The 16,624-nt window shown below is 45.4% G+C and overlaps 1 protein-coding gene across 2 annotated transcripts in view; it reads left to right on the top strand.

The window, feature by feature from the left end:
- The window catches only part of LOC106588997 (CUB and sushi domain-containing protein 3), a 347,202-nt gene that overhangs the window by 94,909 nt on the left and 235,669 nt on the right, over positions 1–16,624 (top strand). The gene's annotated exons all lie outside the window — the stretch shown is intronic.

Below are 16,624 nucleotides of genomic sequence, written 5' to 3'. Positions count from 1 at the left end.
ACTTCTGTCTCGGCAACGCACACTTCTGTCTCGACAGCGGACACTTCTGTCTCGACAGCGGACACTTCTGTCTCGACAGCGGACACTTCTGTCTCGGCAGCGGACACTTCTGTCTCAGAGCTCAATGAAGCAACAGATGCTTGCTATCTAACTGCGGGAATAAGGGTCCAGAAAAGATAGTGTCTTGTTTCTCTGTCTAAAGCCAGAGAGCAGAGCAGAGAGACAGTAGCTTAACTGCTGAGTTGCCTGTAGTGTGGTGATGGTAATGGCTTATAGAGGATTCTCCACATTCCATCTCCTAATGGCATCGCTTTATCATCGTCTGTAGGCTCCAACGGAGTGCTTCCCTACCTCCTTCCCTTTTTCATTCTGTCTCTCTCCCTCTCTTTCTCTCTCTAACTCTCTGTCTGTGTCTTTCTCTCTCTAACTCTCTCTCTCTCTCTCTCTCACTTTCTTTCCCATGGATCCCAGTGCCCAATTAATTACTGTTCCACCAAATGGCATCAGATTAGTATATGCATCACAGACCTGAGGTACACCCACTACAGTGTACACACCCACTAATATGTGTGTGTGTGTGCATGTTTGTGTGCGCGTATGTGTGATCAGGGACGAGTGAAAGGTGCACCTTATCTCTCGTGGCACCAGCAGTGACGGCTCTACTCATATCTCCCATGATCCTCCTCTTCAATTAGCTCCCTCCTGTTATTCTTTGGGACACATGTTGTGTTTGCCACAATGGGACTGTCCCCTTATCTGCTCCTGACACTCCCAGACGATAAAAGAGGAAGGGGAAGTTAATACGCAGGTTATTCCAGGTGTAGTGCACCACATTTGAACAGGGCACATAGGGTGCCATAAGGGACACAGACAGTAGAGGGGAGAGTCTTCCTGGTTGGTCACTGTGGAGAGACTCCGGGGGGTCGGTGATATAGATGGAGGACAGCACTGATAGAGTTGAATGGGCCTAGAGACCAGGGGGCAGATCAGTAGATGACGCCATGAATGGCCAGGTTCAAGTTTGGCGACACATGTTCTTTTTTAATGAGAACACACCCACATACACACACACAAGCATGCACACACCCACATACACACACACATAGACTCAGAGAGACACACACACACATGCACACAGCTTTTGCCAGCTTGGCCAACCATGCATGATCCCCACCGAGCCTATAAGCCTGACGTTTTTCCAAGATGTTTTCAGGGGGTAGAGCCTTTTAACTCCGTCCACCAACAATTAGGATAGGATGCCGATGCTGGTCAAAATGACTCGGCCTAATGTTTTTTTGCTGTATTGATCCACTCATCTAATATTCCAGTAATTCCTTAAATATGAAATATTTAAGATTTTAAATTAAATATATTTTTTTATATTATTAAATATTTAATATATAAACATAAATAATGTGTATTTTATGTTCTAACATCCTAGTTTTGTTGTTTCATTTCTTATTTTTTAAGAAAAAATCGTTTTTGCATCACTTATGACCCATATGTATTTCCTATGGAATTCACTGCATTGCACTCGTCAAACTGACCTTTCTTTTGTAACTCATTGAGTAAAAGGAGTTTCGTAAGGAGGCTCATTAGAATGCTGCCAGATATACAACCAACATTGTTTTACAGATGCTGGATGAGGAAGCCATTGGTGCCTCTGACTCAGAATCTGAGCTATCCAATTCAGATGACACAGACTATGTGCCTGTGGGTCAAGTTGGAGTTGTGGATTCCCCTGGTAGTCCAGCTGTCCTAGATGATTCTGCAGATATGGAGGACTCCTCCTCTGAGGAGAGTGAAAACTAGTCAAATAGACTGAGGGGTCTTACTGGAGTGAACATCCCCCCCACTAAAGGCAGGACCAGAAGCCATAACAGCCTGAGGTGCTGCCCAGAGCCTGTGCCGGGGTTAACAGTTGTGTCACTAAAAGATGCCTGGGAGCTGTTCATTAGTGACAACATCATTGAGGAGGTCATAAAGTGTACAAATTTAGAAGGACGGAGAAGAGCAACAGCAAAAGGGACAGAGTGGAGAGATCTCAACAAAGAGGGACTAAAGGGACAGAGTGGAGAGATCTCAACAAAGAGGGACTAAAGGGACAGAGTAGAGAGAGGTCAACAAAGAGGAACTAAAGGGACAGAGTAGAGAGAGGTCAACAAAGAGGAACTAAAGGGACAGAGTAGAGAGAGGTCAACAAAGAGGAACTAAAGGGACAGAGTAGAGAGAGGTCAACAAAGAGGAACTAAAGGGACAGAATAGAGAGCGGTCAACAAAGAGGAACTAAAGGGACAGAATAGAGAGAGGTCAACAAAGAGGAACTAAAGGGACAGAATAGAGAGAGGTCAACAAAGAGGAACTAAAGGGACAGAGTAGAGAGAGGTCAACAAAGAGGGACAAAAGGGACAGAGTAGAGAGAGGTCAACAAAGAGGAACTAAAGGGACAGAGTAGAGAGAGGTCAACAAAGAGGAACTAAAGGGACAGAGTAGAGAGAGGTCAACAAAGAGGAACTAAAGGGACAGAATAGAGAGCGGTCAACAAAGAGGAACTAAAGGGACAGAATAGAGAGAGGTCAACAAAGAGGAACTAAAGGGACAGAATAGAGAGAGGTCAACAAAGAGGAACTAAAGGGACAGAGTAGAGAGAGGTCAACAAAGAGGAACTAAAGGGACAGAATAGAGAGAGGTCAACAAAGAGGAACTAAAGGGACAGAATAGAGAGAGGTCAACAAAGAGGAACTAAAGGGACAGAGTAGAGAGAGGTCAACAAAGAGGGACTAAAGGGACAGAGTAGAGAGAGGTCAACAAAGAGGAACTAAAGGGACAGAATAGAGAGAGGTCAACAAAGAGGAACTAAAGGGACAGAGTAGAGAGAGGTCAACAAAGAGGAACTAAAGGGACAGAGTAGAGAGAGGTCAACAAAGAGGAACTAAAGGGACAGAGTAGAGAGAGGTCAACAAAGAGGCACTAAAGGCCTTTATTGGTTTAACCCTCCTCACCGGCGTGAAGAAAAGGTGGGATGTCTCCACACCGGAGCTATTTATAGATCCACTGCAGAATCCAATGTATGAGGCCACCATGTCAGTTGTAAGATATGAGGACATCCGTCGCTACCTGAGGCTTGATGACAAGAGGACCAGAGTGTCCAGAGAGGCAACGGATCACCTGGCAGCCTTCCAGTATGTGTGGGACCTTTTCCTAGCAAACTGTAGAGGAAGGTTCATCCCCAGCAACTGCGTCACAGTGGATGAGCAGCTTTCCTCAAGACATGACGCTTGGCATTCCGTCCAAGCGGGCTGTCATGTGCCTTTTACTGAGGAGGGACTTCTGTCCGGCCACTCAACCATAAAGGCCTGATTGGTGGAGTGCTGCAGAGATGGTTGTCCTTCTGGAAGGTTCTCCCATCTCCACAGAAGTACTGAAGCAATGGAAAGATGTGGGTTGATGAAAGAGAGCCATGCCACCACCAATCAGAGTAGCCAGGGCCAGAAGAGGAAGAGGTGCCAGCTCTGCCCACCACTCAGAGCAGCCAGGGCCAGAAGAGGAAGAGGTGCCAGCTCTGCCCAAGTGCAAAGGATAGAGAAGTCAGCTGCTGGTGTTCTCAGTGCAACACACCCGTCTGCAAAGAGCACCATCACATGCTTGTGGTTTGGAACAAATGCATGGACTAAGACAGCATAAGTAAGCATCACACACACACACTTTGTTCCTTTTAGTGTTCATGTTTTCTAAATTCACAATTCTTAGTGTTGTCGTTTATATTTATGATGAACTTTGGATTTTCAAATAAATGTTTTTAAATATTATAAAACACGCCTAAGGTGGATTTCTTTTGTTCAGCACACTAAAAGGTTGAATTTAAAACTTTGATTATAATATGGCATCATTGAAATGTGTATCAAATCAAATCACATCACATTTTATAAGTCACACGCGCCGAATACAACAGGTGTAGACTTTACAGTGAAATGCTGAATACAACAGGTGTAGACTTTACAGTGAAATGCTGAATACAACAGGTGTAGACTTTACAGTGAAATGCTGAATACAACAGGTGTAGACTTTACAGTGAAATGCTGAATACAACAGGTGTAGACTTTACAGTGAAATGCTTACTTACGAGCCCCTAATCAACAATGCAGTTTAAAATAAAAAAATAAAAAACAGATAAGAGTAAGAAATAAAAGTAACAAGTAATTAAAGAGCAGCAGTAAAATAACAATAGCAAGACTATATACAGGGGGTACCGGTACAGAGTCAATGTGCAGTGGAAACGGTTAGTTGAGGTAATATGTACATGTAGGTAGAGTTATTAAAGTGACTATGCATAGATGATAACAACAGAGAGTAACAGCGGTGTGAAAGGGGGGGGGGGGGGGGGGGTAATCCAAATAGTCTGGGTAGCCATTTGATTAGATGTTCAGGAGTCTTTTGGCTTGGGGGTAGAAGCTGTTTAGAAGCCTCTTGGACCTAGACTTGGCGCTCCAGTACCGCTTGCTGTGTGGTAGCAGAGAGAACAGTCTATGACTGGGGTGGCTGGAATCTTTGACAATTTTAGGGCCTTCTTCCGAAACCGCCTGGTATTGAGGTCATGGATGGCAAGAAGCTTGACCCCAGTCATGTACTGGGCCGTACACACTATCCTCTGTAGCTCCTTGCGGTCGGAGGCCGAGCAGTTGCCATACCAGGCAGTGATGCAACCAGTCAGGATGCTCTCGATGGTGCAGCTGTAGAACTTTTTGAGGATCTAAGGACCCATGACAAATATTTTCAGTCTCCTGAGGGGGAAAAGGTTTTGTGGTTCCCTCATCATGACTGTCTTGGTGTGCTTGGACCATGTTAGTTTGTTGGTGTTGTGGACACCAAGGAACTTGAAGCTCTCAACCTGCTCCACTACAGCCCCGTCGATGAGAATGTGGGTGTGCTCGGTCCTCTTTTTCCTGTAGTCCACAATCATCTCCTTTGTCTTGATCACGTTGAGGGAGAGGTTGTTGTCCTGGCACCACACGGCCAAGTCTCTGACCTCCTCCCTATAGGCTGTCTCGTCGTTGTCGATGATCAGGCCTACCAATGTTGTGTCATCGGTAAACTTAATGATGGAGTCATGCCTGGCCATGCAGTCATGAGTGAACAGGGAGTACAGGAGGGGACTAAATAATAAAAAATACTAAAATATACAAAAATACAAAATGTCATATTATGTCTATATACAGTGTTGTAATTATGTGCAAATAGTTAAAGTACAAAAGGAAAAATATATCAACCTAAATATGGGTTGTACTTAAAATGGTGTTCGTTCTTCACTGGTTGCCCTTGTGGCAACAGGTCACAAATCTTGCTGCTGTGATGGCAAACTGTGGTATTTCACCCAATAGATATGGGAGTTTATAAAAATGTTTTCCAATTCTTTGTGGGTCTTTGTAATCTGAGGGAAATATGTGTCTCTAAGATGGTCATACATTTGGCATGGGGTTAGGAAGTGCAGCTCAGTTTACACCTCATTTTGTGGGCAGTGTGCACACAGCCTGTCTTGTCTTGAGAGCCAAGTCTGCCTCTCTGTTTAGGGGCCAAATAGCATTCTAGTTTGCACATTTTTTTTGTAAATTTTTTCCAATGTTTCAAGTAATTATCTTTTTGTTTTCTCATAATTTGGTTGAGTCTAATTGTATTACTGTCCTGGGGCTCTGTGGAGTCTGTTTGTGTTTGTGAACAGAGCCCCAGGAACAGCTTGCTTAGGGGGCTCTTCTCCAGGTTCATCTCTCTGTAGGTGATGGCTTTGTAATGGAAGATTTTGGAATCGCTTCCTTTTAGATGGTTGTAGAATTTAACACATTTTTTCTGGATTTTGATAATTAGCAGGTATCGGCCTAATTCTTCTCTGCATGCATTATTTGGTGTTTTACGTTGTACACAGAGGATTCTGGATGCAGAGTCTCAACAGTTGAATGCATTCAGTTGTACAACTGATTAGGTATCCCCCTTTCTCTTTCCAATTTGGTGTTTGTCCCATTTTGTGAATTCTTGGTTGGTGAGCGGAACCCCAGACCTCACAACTATTATTGGCAATGGGTTATATAACTGATTCAAGTATTTTTTGCCAGATCCTAATTGGTATGTTGAATTCTATGTTCCTTTTGATGGCATAGAAGGCCCTTCTTGCCTTGTCTCTCAGATCGTTCACAGCTGTGTGGAAGTTACCTGTGGCGCTGATGTTTAGGCCGAGGTACTCTCGCTCTCGCTCTCGCTCTCGCTCTCAATCTGTTAGCATTAAGCAATTTGCTTTATGGATAACAAAAGATTTTCATTGATTATCATTAGGCCCCCAAAAATTCTCAGGCTTAATCTTGCTTATATGCAACATCCAGGAGTCAAGCTGTGGGGATTTTGGAAATGAGGGAGAGAAGAAGAGAGAGGAGGAGAAGATCAGAGGGTAGAGTAGGGGAGAGTAGAGGAGAAGGAGAGCAGAGGGGAGTGCAGAGGGGAGAAGGAGAAGCGAGCAGAGGAGAGAGGAGAGGAGATGGAGAGAGGAGAGGAGAGGGAAAGAAGAGCAGAGGGGAGAGGAGAGGAGAAGAGCAGAGAGGAGGGGAGAAGAGCAGAGGGGAGGGGAGAGGAGAAGAGCAGAGGGGACGGGAGGGGACAAGGAGAACAGAGGGGAGGGGAGGGGAGAGGGGAGGGGAGGGGAGAGGGGAGGGGAGGGGAGAAGGAGAGGGGAGAGGGGAGGGGGCAGGAGAGGACAGAAGAGGACAGGAGGAGAGCAGACGGGAGAAGCTGAGGGGAGAGGGGAGGGGAGAAGGAGAGCAGAGGGAAAGGAAAGCAGAGGGGAGGGGAGGGCGGAGGGGAGGGGGCAGGAGAGGACAGGAGAGGACAGGAGAGGACAGGAGAAGGAGAGCAGAGGGGAGGAGAGAGGGGAGAGTGGAGGGGCGAAGGAGAGCAGAGGGGAGAGGAGAGGAGAGGGGAGGGGAGGGGACAGGAGAAAGAGAGCAGAGGGTAGGAGAGAGGGGAGTAGAGAGGGGAGGGGAGTGGAGGGGAGGGGAGAGGGGAGGGGGGTGAGGAGAGGACAGGAGAAAGAGAGCAGAGGGGGGAGAGAGGGGAGTAGAGAGGGGAGGGGAGGGGAGAGGAGAGGAGAGGACAGGAGAAGGAGAGCAGAGGGGAGGGGAGAGGACAGGAAAAGGAGAGCGGAGGGGAGGGGTGGGGAGGGGAGGAGAAGGAGAAGGAGAGGGGAGAAGGAGAAGGAGAAGGAGAAGGAGAAGGAGAAGGAGAAGGAGAAGGAGAGGGGAAGGGTGATGTATGTTGGGAAAGCAGTCTAAAGCTCTGTTGGTGTTTTCTATATATCTATCAATCCATAGTAAAAATAACAAACACAAGCTGAATCCAGCTCAACTATTGTTATTTTGGGATGCTGTAAAGCTTTTCGGAGTCTTTGAACAAACAACTGTATACCGTGGAAAGATTTCTGAGCAGTTTGGGTGTTTGTTTGCTGTGTCTTTGTGATTATATAAAGCCTCTTCACACCAACTCACAGACACTCGGGCATGCACACACAAACCCTCCCCTCTGCTCATCCTCTCTCTCTCTCTCTGAAGTGAGAACAGTGTGCAGAATTTTAATTGCACTTGAGAATTCAGTATGTCTGGGTAATTGTATCTTTTGACCTAAACTGCACTGCATTGCAGATTCATCAGATTCCGTTTCACCTCTCTTTGTTTCCCTCAGATCACAAGGTCCATCATAAAGCAGTCTCAGGAATGTTTCCCCGTGACGCTCGCTGCTGCATTTACAATGGATGTCCCTCCCACATACTCCAATGTGCTTGTTACCTTGAACACCAGTTCCTTTCATTGTGGGGCTGAAATCCATTATAACCTATGGTTTTACCTAGGCTTCAGTGTCTCAGGGACCAGGCTCCCGGGGTTGAGGTTTACCCACTTTAGGATGTAAGTAACCTTGTCCAAGCCATACTGACCCATAGGGTCTCCTGTTTCTGTAGTGTGAATCAGCTTGATGTACACCACCTGGACAGGACACTAACCTCACAGGGCCTTTCCCCAATCCATCTACCTATGCTGAGTGCCAAGCAGATGAACGTTGGGTACCATTTTCCATTTGAAATTACTCAACTGGGGATCGAACCCCCAATTTTGAGTTGCTTTGTCACAGGATGAACTGTGATAAACACTAAACAGGTTGTTTCTGGACTTAACCGTTTTCAGAAATCCCATACATGTCCATAGCTTGTAATGTCATCCAAAATGCTATAGTTTAGTTGAAATGTCCCAAAATACATTCTAGATGATTGATGTTCATTGTTTTGGCCAAAATGTGCCTTTTAATAGTCCATGGGAGACAGGAACTATGCTTCTGCAGCCAAACCTGATGATGGCTGACGTGTGTCTTCTTGGGTGTCCTGTGGCTGGTTCCTTTGTACAAAATCACTTCTCTCTCTCTCTCTCTCTCTCTCTCTCTCTCTCTCTCTCTCTCTCTCTCTCTCTCTTTCTTTCTTTCTTTCTTTCTTTCTCTCTTTCTCTCTCGCCCTCTCCCCCTTTCCCCCTCTCTATCTATCTATCTATCTATCTATCTATCTATCTCTCTCTCTCTTTCTCTCTCTCGCCCTCTCCCCCTTTCCCCCTCTCTATCTATCTATCTATCTATCTCTCTCTCTCTCTCTCTCTCTCTCTCTCTCTCTCTATCTTTCTTTCTTTCTTTATTTCTTTCTCTCCCTCTCTTTCTCTCTCTCGCCCTCTCCCCCTTTCCCCCTCTCTATCTATCTATCTATCTATCTATCTATCTATCTATCTATCTATCTATCTATCTATCTATCTATCTATCTATCTATCTATCTATCTATCTATCTATCTATCTATCTATCTATCTATCTATCTATCTATCTATCTATCTATCTATCTATCTATCTATCTATCTATCTATCTATCTATCTCTCTCTCTCTCTCTCTCTCTCTCTCTCTCTCTCTCTCTCTCTCTCTCTCTCTCTCTCTCTCTCTCTCTCTCTCTCTCTCTCTCTCTCTCTTTCTTTCTTTCTTTCTTTCTTTCTTTCTTTCTTTCTTTCTTTCTTTCTTTCTCTCTCGCCCTCTCCCCCTTTCCCCCTCTCTCTCTCTCTCTCTCTTTCTTTCTTTCTTTCTTTCTTTCTCTCTCTCTCTCTCTTTCTCTCTCGCCCTCTCCCCCTTTCCCCCTCTCTATCTATCTCTCTCTCTCTTTCTCTCTCGCCCTCTCCCCCTTTCCCCCTCTCTATCTATCTCTCTCTCTCTTTCTCTCTCGCCCTCTCCCCCTTTCCCCCTCTCTATCTATCTCTCTCTCTCTCTTTCTTTCTTTCTTTCTTTCTTTCTTTCTTTCTTTCTTTCTTTCTTTCTTTCTTTCTTTCTTTCTTTCTTTCTTTCTTTCTTTCTTTCTTTCTCTCTCTCTCTTTCTCTCTTTCTCTCTCGCCCTCTCCCCCTTTCCCCCTCTCTATCTATCTATCTATCTATCTATCTATCTATCTATCTATCTATCTATCTATCTATCTATCTATCTATCTATCTATCTATCTATCTATCTATCTATCTATCTATCTATCTATCTATCTATCTATCTATCTATCTATCTATCTATCTATCTATCTATCTATCTATCTATCTATCTATCTATCTATCTATCTATCTATCTATCTATCTATCTATCTATCTATCTATCTATCTATCTATCTCACTCTCTTTCTCTCTCTCTCTCTCTTTCTCTATTCCTCTCTCTCCTCTGAGCAACACAATATTGCTTCAAGGGACAAGAGAAATAGCTTCAGGCAGGATACAGGACACATCTTTTGTGGAGCAACAAATGATGTAAAAAAATAAATAACCACCAGTCTTCATTCCCAACCAGCCGTACGGTTAGGTCCTACCTGATAGGCCTTACAAGGAACAGAGTGTCTGGACAAGGGAAACTGCCTCCGTTCAGAAAGGATCTATTATTAGCTACTTCCTCAGAACCATTTCAGACTGGTTGTCACCCTAAAAATGAACAAGAAGGATATCCCCCACACACACAAATGTTTAATTACCTTGTGCCAGTCATTGATCCACTTCTGTAGAAAAGGAACACAGGATTATCATTCTAACTGGTTGTTGTGTGGTTGTGCAGCAGGTCTTCATGGATAGGAAACACTGTCACCACCGATAAATCTACGATAATCGATAATTTCAATAAGCATTTTTCCACTGCTGGCCATGCTTTCCACCTGGCTACCCCTACCGTGGCCAACATCTCAGCACCCCCTGCAGCAACTTGCCCAACCCCCCCCCTTCTCCTTCACCCAAATCCAGACAGCTGATGTTCTGAAAGAACTGCAAAATCTGGATCCCTACAAATCAACTGGGCTAGACAATCTGGACCCTCTCTTTCTAAAATTATCCACCGAAATTGTTGCAACCCCTACTACTAGCCTATTCAACCTCTCTTTCCTACCGTCTGAGATCCCCAAAAATTGGAAAGCTGCCGCAGTCATCCCCCTCTTCAAAGGGGGAGGCAATCTAGACCAAAACTGTTATAGACCTATATCCATCCTGCCCTTCTAAAATCTTCGATAGCCAAGTTAATAAACAGATCACGGGCCATTTCGAATCCAACCGTACATTCTCCACTAGGGCAATCTGCTTTCCGAGCTGGTCATGGGTGCACTTCAGCCACGCTCAAGGTCCTAAACGATATCATAACCGCCATCTATAAAAGACAGTACTGTGCAGCCGTCTTCATCGACCTGGCCAAGGCTTTCGACTCTGTCAATCACCGCATTCTTATTGGCAGACTTCTCAAATGACTGCTTCGCCTGGTTCACCAACTACTTCTCAGACAGAGTTCAGTGTGTCAAATCGGAGGGTCTGTTGTCCGGACCTCTGGCAGTCTCTATGGGGGTGCCACAGTTTTAAATTCTCGGGCCGACTCTGTTCTCTGTATATATCAATGATGTCATTCTTGCTGCTGGTGATTCTCTGATTCACCTCTATGCAGACGACACCATTCTGTATACATCTGGCCCTTCTTTGGACACTGTGCTAACAAACCTCCAAACGAGCTTCAACACCATACAACACTCCTTCCGTGGCCTCCAACTGCTTTTAAATGGTAGTAAAACTAAGTGCATGCTCTTCAACCGACTGCTGCAAGCACCCTCCCGCCCGACAAGCATCACTACTCTGGACAGTTCTGACAGAGAATATGTGGACAACTACAAATACCTAGGTGTCTGGTTAGACTGTAAACTCGCCTTCCAGACACACATCAAGCATCTCCAAATCATAATTAAATCTAGAATCAGCTTCCTATTTCGCAACAAAGACTCCTTCACTCATGCCGCCAAACATACCCTCATAAAACTGACTATTCTACCGATCCTTGACTTCAGCGATGTCATTCACAAAATTGCCCCCAACACTCTACTCAGCAAACTGGATGTAGTCTATCACAGTGCCATCCGTTTTATCACCAAAGCCCCATATACTACCCACCACTGCGACCTGCATGCTCTCGTTGGCTGGCCCTTGCTACATATCCGTCGCCAAACCCACTGGCTCCAGGTCATCTACAAGTCTTTGCTGGGTAAAGCCCCGCCATATCTCAGCTCACTGGTCACCATAGCAACACCCACGCGTAGCACGATGCACTGGTCATCCCCAAAGCCAGCACTTCCTTTGGCCGCCTTTCCTTCCAGTTCTCTGCTGCCAATGACTGGAACGAATTGCAAAAATCTCTGAAGCTGGAGACATATCTCCCTCTCTAACTTTAAGCGTCAGCTGTCAGAGCAGCTTACCGATCACTGTACCTGTACACAGCCAATCTGTAAATAGGACACCCAACTACCTCATCCCCATATTATTACTTACCCTCTTGCTCTTTGGCACCCCAGTATCTCTACTTGCACATCATCTGCACATCTATCACTCCAGTATTAAATGCTAAATTGTTATTATTTTCGCCTCTAGGGCCTATTTATTGCCTACCTCCCTACTCTTCTCCATTTGCACTCACTGTACATAGAATTTTCAATGTTTCTTTTCTTTTGGGTTATTGACTGCACGTTTGTTTATGTGTAACTCTGTGTTGTTGTTTTTGTCGCACTGCTTTGCTTTATCTTGGCCAGGTCACAGTTGTAAATGAGAACTTGTTCTCCACTGGCCTACCTGGTTAAATAAAGGTGAAATAAAAAATGAAAAGTATTCTACCTCTGAAGCAGTGTTACTGTAGTTGCTTCACAGGCTAATCTATCAATGTATTGTACTCTATTCTATTTTCTAAACTGGGTGGTTCGAGCCCCAGTCCCGACACACACACACACGGTGTGTGCTTATTTTCAATTATCAGGTGGCATAAAAGAGCATTGTTTAGTGGCAATGGACAGGGACTGTGGTGTGTGTACTACTGCTCACGTCATGCTACTATGGAGGAGAGAACGGTGGATACCGAGAACTCTCAACTCTCAAGGAGTACATCATTGCCCTCATCCATCAGATGCACTCCACCGCTACGGTACATCCCAGGGACACGCTGCTTAATGGCAGGGTGGGGGATTGTGTTCCCTGAAATGTGTACACCAGCTGATTGACGGAGCGCCGGGCCTTCTCTATGCACTTGTTTATCTTCTGGTCCCACTGGAACATCCCGCTTCTCCTGCTGCGTGAAATCAGAGAAGACCACCGTTGTCCTGGGAAACATTCGGAAGACCACGTCTAAATCCTGCACCAGTGCCGTGTTCCTTTGGTGTATCCCAAGTAGAGGTCTTCACGGGTCCACTTGTACCCATATACCCGAATAATGTCACGGGTCTGGGTCGGTTCTGATTGTCACGGGTACAGATCTGAAAGTGATTGCTGCGGTAGAGAGAGAATTTTTTTGTAAAATGTTTATTTTATCCCCTTTTTTCCTCCCCAACTTCGATCTTGTCTCATCGCTGCAACTCCCCAAAGGGCTCGGGAGGCGGAAGTTGAGTCATGTGTCCCCCAAAACATGACCCGCCAAACCACGCTTCTTAACACCCACACACTTAACCCGTAAGCCAGACGCACCAATGTGTTCGGAGGAAACACCGTTCACCTGACGACCGAGGTCAGCCATCAGTCACCCGGCCAGCCACAAGAGTCACTAGGGCGCGATGAGCCAAGTACAGCCCCTCCAGCCAAACCCCTCCCAACCCAGACGACGCTAGGCGAATTGTGCGCCGCCCTATGGGACTCCCGATCACGGCCGGTTGTGATACACCTCTGCTGGCGCAGAACACCGAGCAGTTTGTGCCACTTCAAGCCTTGCTCTCTGAGCCACAAAATGTGATTGTCAAAAATGTATAGCAATAGTTCATGGGGAGGCTACAATTAGATCATTTTTGTATTTTCCAGGAGCTCGATTGTCTTGTAAAAGCAATCAGGGAAATGTTTTCTAGTTTACTCCATATTGGCTTAAATGAGTTTCAGGTATTTTGGTCCCTCTGAAAAATTTCTGTTGCCATTTTTCATTATTGTGTATTTTTGCTTTACTTGTATTGTTGTGTTATGTATTATTACAATGTTATATAATAATGTTGCATAATCACCTTCCGGTGTAAAAAAACATGGAAATAAAAAACAGAAACTCGACACCTTGTACAAATTGAGGCTGTTCTGAGGGAAAAAGAAGGTGCAACTCAATATTAGGAATGTGTTCCTAATGTTTTGTACACTCAGTGTTTATATATAGTACCAGTTGAATGTTTGGACACGCCTACTCATTCAAGGGTTTTTCTTTATTTTACTATTTTCTACATTGTAGAATGACAGTGAACACGTCATCACCATGAAATAACATATAAGGAATCATGTAGTAACCAAAAAAAGTGTTAAACAAATCTAAATATATTTTATATTTGAGATTCTTCAAAGTAGTCACCCTTTGCCTTGATTACAGCTTTGCACACTCTTGGCCTTCTCTAAACCAGCTTCATCAGGTAGTCACCTGGAATGCATTTCAATTAACAGGTGTGCCTTAAAAAGTTAAAAGTTCATGTGTGGAATTTCTTTCTTATTTAATGCGTTTGAGCCAATCAGTTGTGTTGTGACAAGGTAGGGGTGGTATACAGAAGTTAGCCCTATTTGGTAAAATACCAAGTCCATATTATGGCAAGAACAGCTCAAATAAGCAAAGGGAAATGATAGTCCATCATTACTTTAAGACATAAATGTCAGTCAATCAGTCAAAGGTCAGAAAAATTGTAAAAATAAAGAAAAACCCTTGAATTAGTAGGTGTGTCCAAACGTTTGACTAGTACTGTACATTATTTTAGCAGGACAATGTAAGTCCATTATTTCACTGAAGGGTATTGAGAAGGTTTGAATCCTAAGCAACCTGATACAAATTATTGAACATAGCTACTGTCGTAGGTCAAAGCTGTGAGCTGGAAAACCTTGGTAAGGCATGGGTGGGATAGGCCTTGTGGTGGTCATGTGAATATCCTTAATTTTTCGGCTTCAGACCAATGCCTACTTCTCACTTGAAACGTATTTTGTTGTTTTTAATTAGTAATGATGGCTGTGAACACACCTCATCCCCACCCTGTGTTTCTCCATTTACTTCTAAGACTAGGAAGCATACGGGCAAAGTCAGGGGACGGGCAGGCTGAAGCCAGTGGACAAGCAGGCTAAAGCCAGGGCACAGGCAGGTTGAAGCCAGGGCACAGGCAGGTTGAAGCCAGGGGACAGGCAGGCTGATATCAGGGGACAGGCAGGTTGAAGCCAGGGGACAGGCAGGTTGAAGCCAGGGCACAGGCAGGCTAAAGCCAGGGCACAGGCAGGTTGAAGCCTATAATGCTGCTACCTGGCTGGCTGTGAGGGCCCTGATTAAAGACTACAGTATAATGATTCTACCTGGCTGGCTGTGAGGGCCCTGATTAAAGCCTACAGTATAATGATGCTACCTGGCTGGCTGTGAGGGCCCTGATTAAAGACTACAGTATAATGATGCTACCTGGCTGGCTGTGAGGGCCCTGATTAAAGACTACAGTATAATGCTGCTACCTGGCTGGCTGTGAGGGCCCTGATTAAAGCCTACAGTATAATGATTCTACCTGGCTGGCTGTGAGGGCCCTGATTAAAGACTACAGTATAATGATTCTACCTGGCTGGCTGTGAGGGCCCTGATTAAAGACTACAGTATAATGATTCTACCTGGCTGGCTGTGAGGGCCCTGATTAAAGACTACAGTATAATGATTCTACCTGGCTGGCTGTGAGGGCCCTGATTAAAGACTACAGTATAATGATTCTACCTGGCTGGCTGTGAGGGCCCTGATTAAAGCCTACAGTATAATGATTCTACCTGGCTGGCTGTGAGGGCCCTGATTAAATCCTACAGTTTAATGATGCTACTTGGCTGGCTGTGAGGGCCCTGATTAAAGACTACAGTATAATGATTCTACCTGGCTGGCTGTGAGGGCCCTGATTAAAGACTACAGTATAATGATGCTACCTGGCTAGCTGTGAGGGCCCTGATTAAAGACTACAGTATAATGATTCTACCTGGCTGGCTGTGAGGGCCCTGATTAAAGACTACAGTATAATGATTCTACCTGGCTGGCTGTGAGGGCCCTGATTAAAGACTACAGTATAATGATTCTACCTGGCTGGCTGTGAGGGCCCTGATTAAAGACTACAGTATAATGATTCTACCTGGCTGGCTGTGAGGGCCCTGATTAAAGCCTACAGTATAATGATTCTACTTGGCTGGCTGTGAGGGCCCTGATTAAATCCTACAGTTTAATGATGCTACCTGGCTGGCTGTGAGGGCCCTGATTAAAGACTACAGTATAATGATTCTACCTGGCTGGCTGTGAGGGCCCTGATTAAAGCCTACAGTATAATGATTCTACCTGGCTGGCTGTGAGGGCCCTGATTAAAGACTACAGTATAATGATTCTACCTGGCTGGCTGTGAGGGCCCTGATTAAAGACTACAGTATAATGATTCTACCTGGCTGGCTGTGAGGGCCCTGATTAAAGACTACAGTATTATGATGCTACCTGGGTGGCTGTGAGGGCACACACACAGAAGCGGACTAACACGCACGCACGCACGCACACACACACACACACACACACACACACACACACACACACACACACACACACACACACACACACACACACACACACACACACACACACAAACACACACTGCTCGCTATCTCCTTCAGCAACCCTCTTCTTCTCCCCTCTGCTCATGCTCTCTCAGATCCCATGCTTCTTAGAGCCACCTTGTCCCTGACCCCTCTGTTGTCTGAGCAGTAATGCGAGGATGGGATTTAAAAATAATCTAACACACCCCTGGCCCTTTTCATCTTCCCCATCTCCTTCTCCTGCCTCCCCTGTCTCGGGGTCCTCAGCCTCACAGCACAGGGCTGGCTTTAATTAAACTGCCTGTCACCCCATATCACGCCGTGCGGATCAGTCCTGACCAGGGACCTGGCTCAGGGGAGAGAAGACCGTCGGCAGCAGACGGAAATGACTTCAGACACCAAGTACAGGGAGAGTAAGAGTCACATCCAAGATACTGCTCCCGCCTCCATACCATCTCAGCAGCATTCATCCCCTGTTAGGCTACTGTAGCTGGGGATCTGTC

This window comes from Salmo salar, chromosome 27 (genome assembly GCF_965601325.2).
Source record: "Salmo salar chromosome 27, fSalSal1, whole genome shotgun sequence".
NCBI classification, from domain to species: domain Eukaryota; kingdom Metazoa; phylum Chordata; class Actinopteri; order Salmoniformes; family Salmonidae; genus Salmo; species Salmo salar.
Note: the sequence above shows the minus strand (reverse complement) of the source record. Positions and strands in the feature narration are given on the sequence as shown.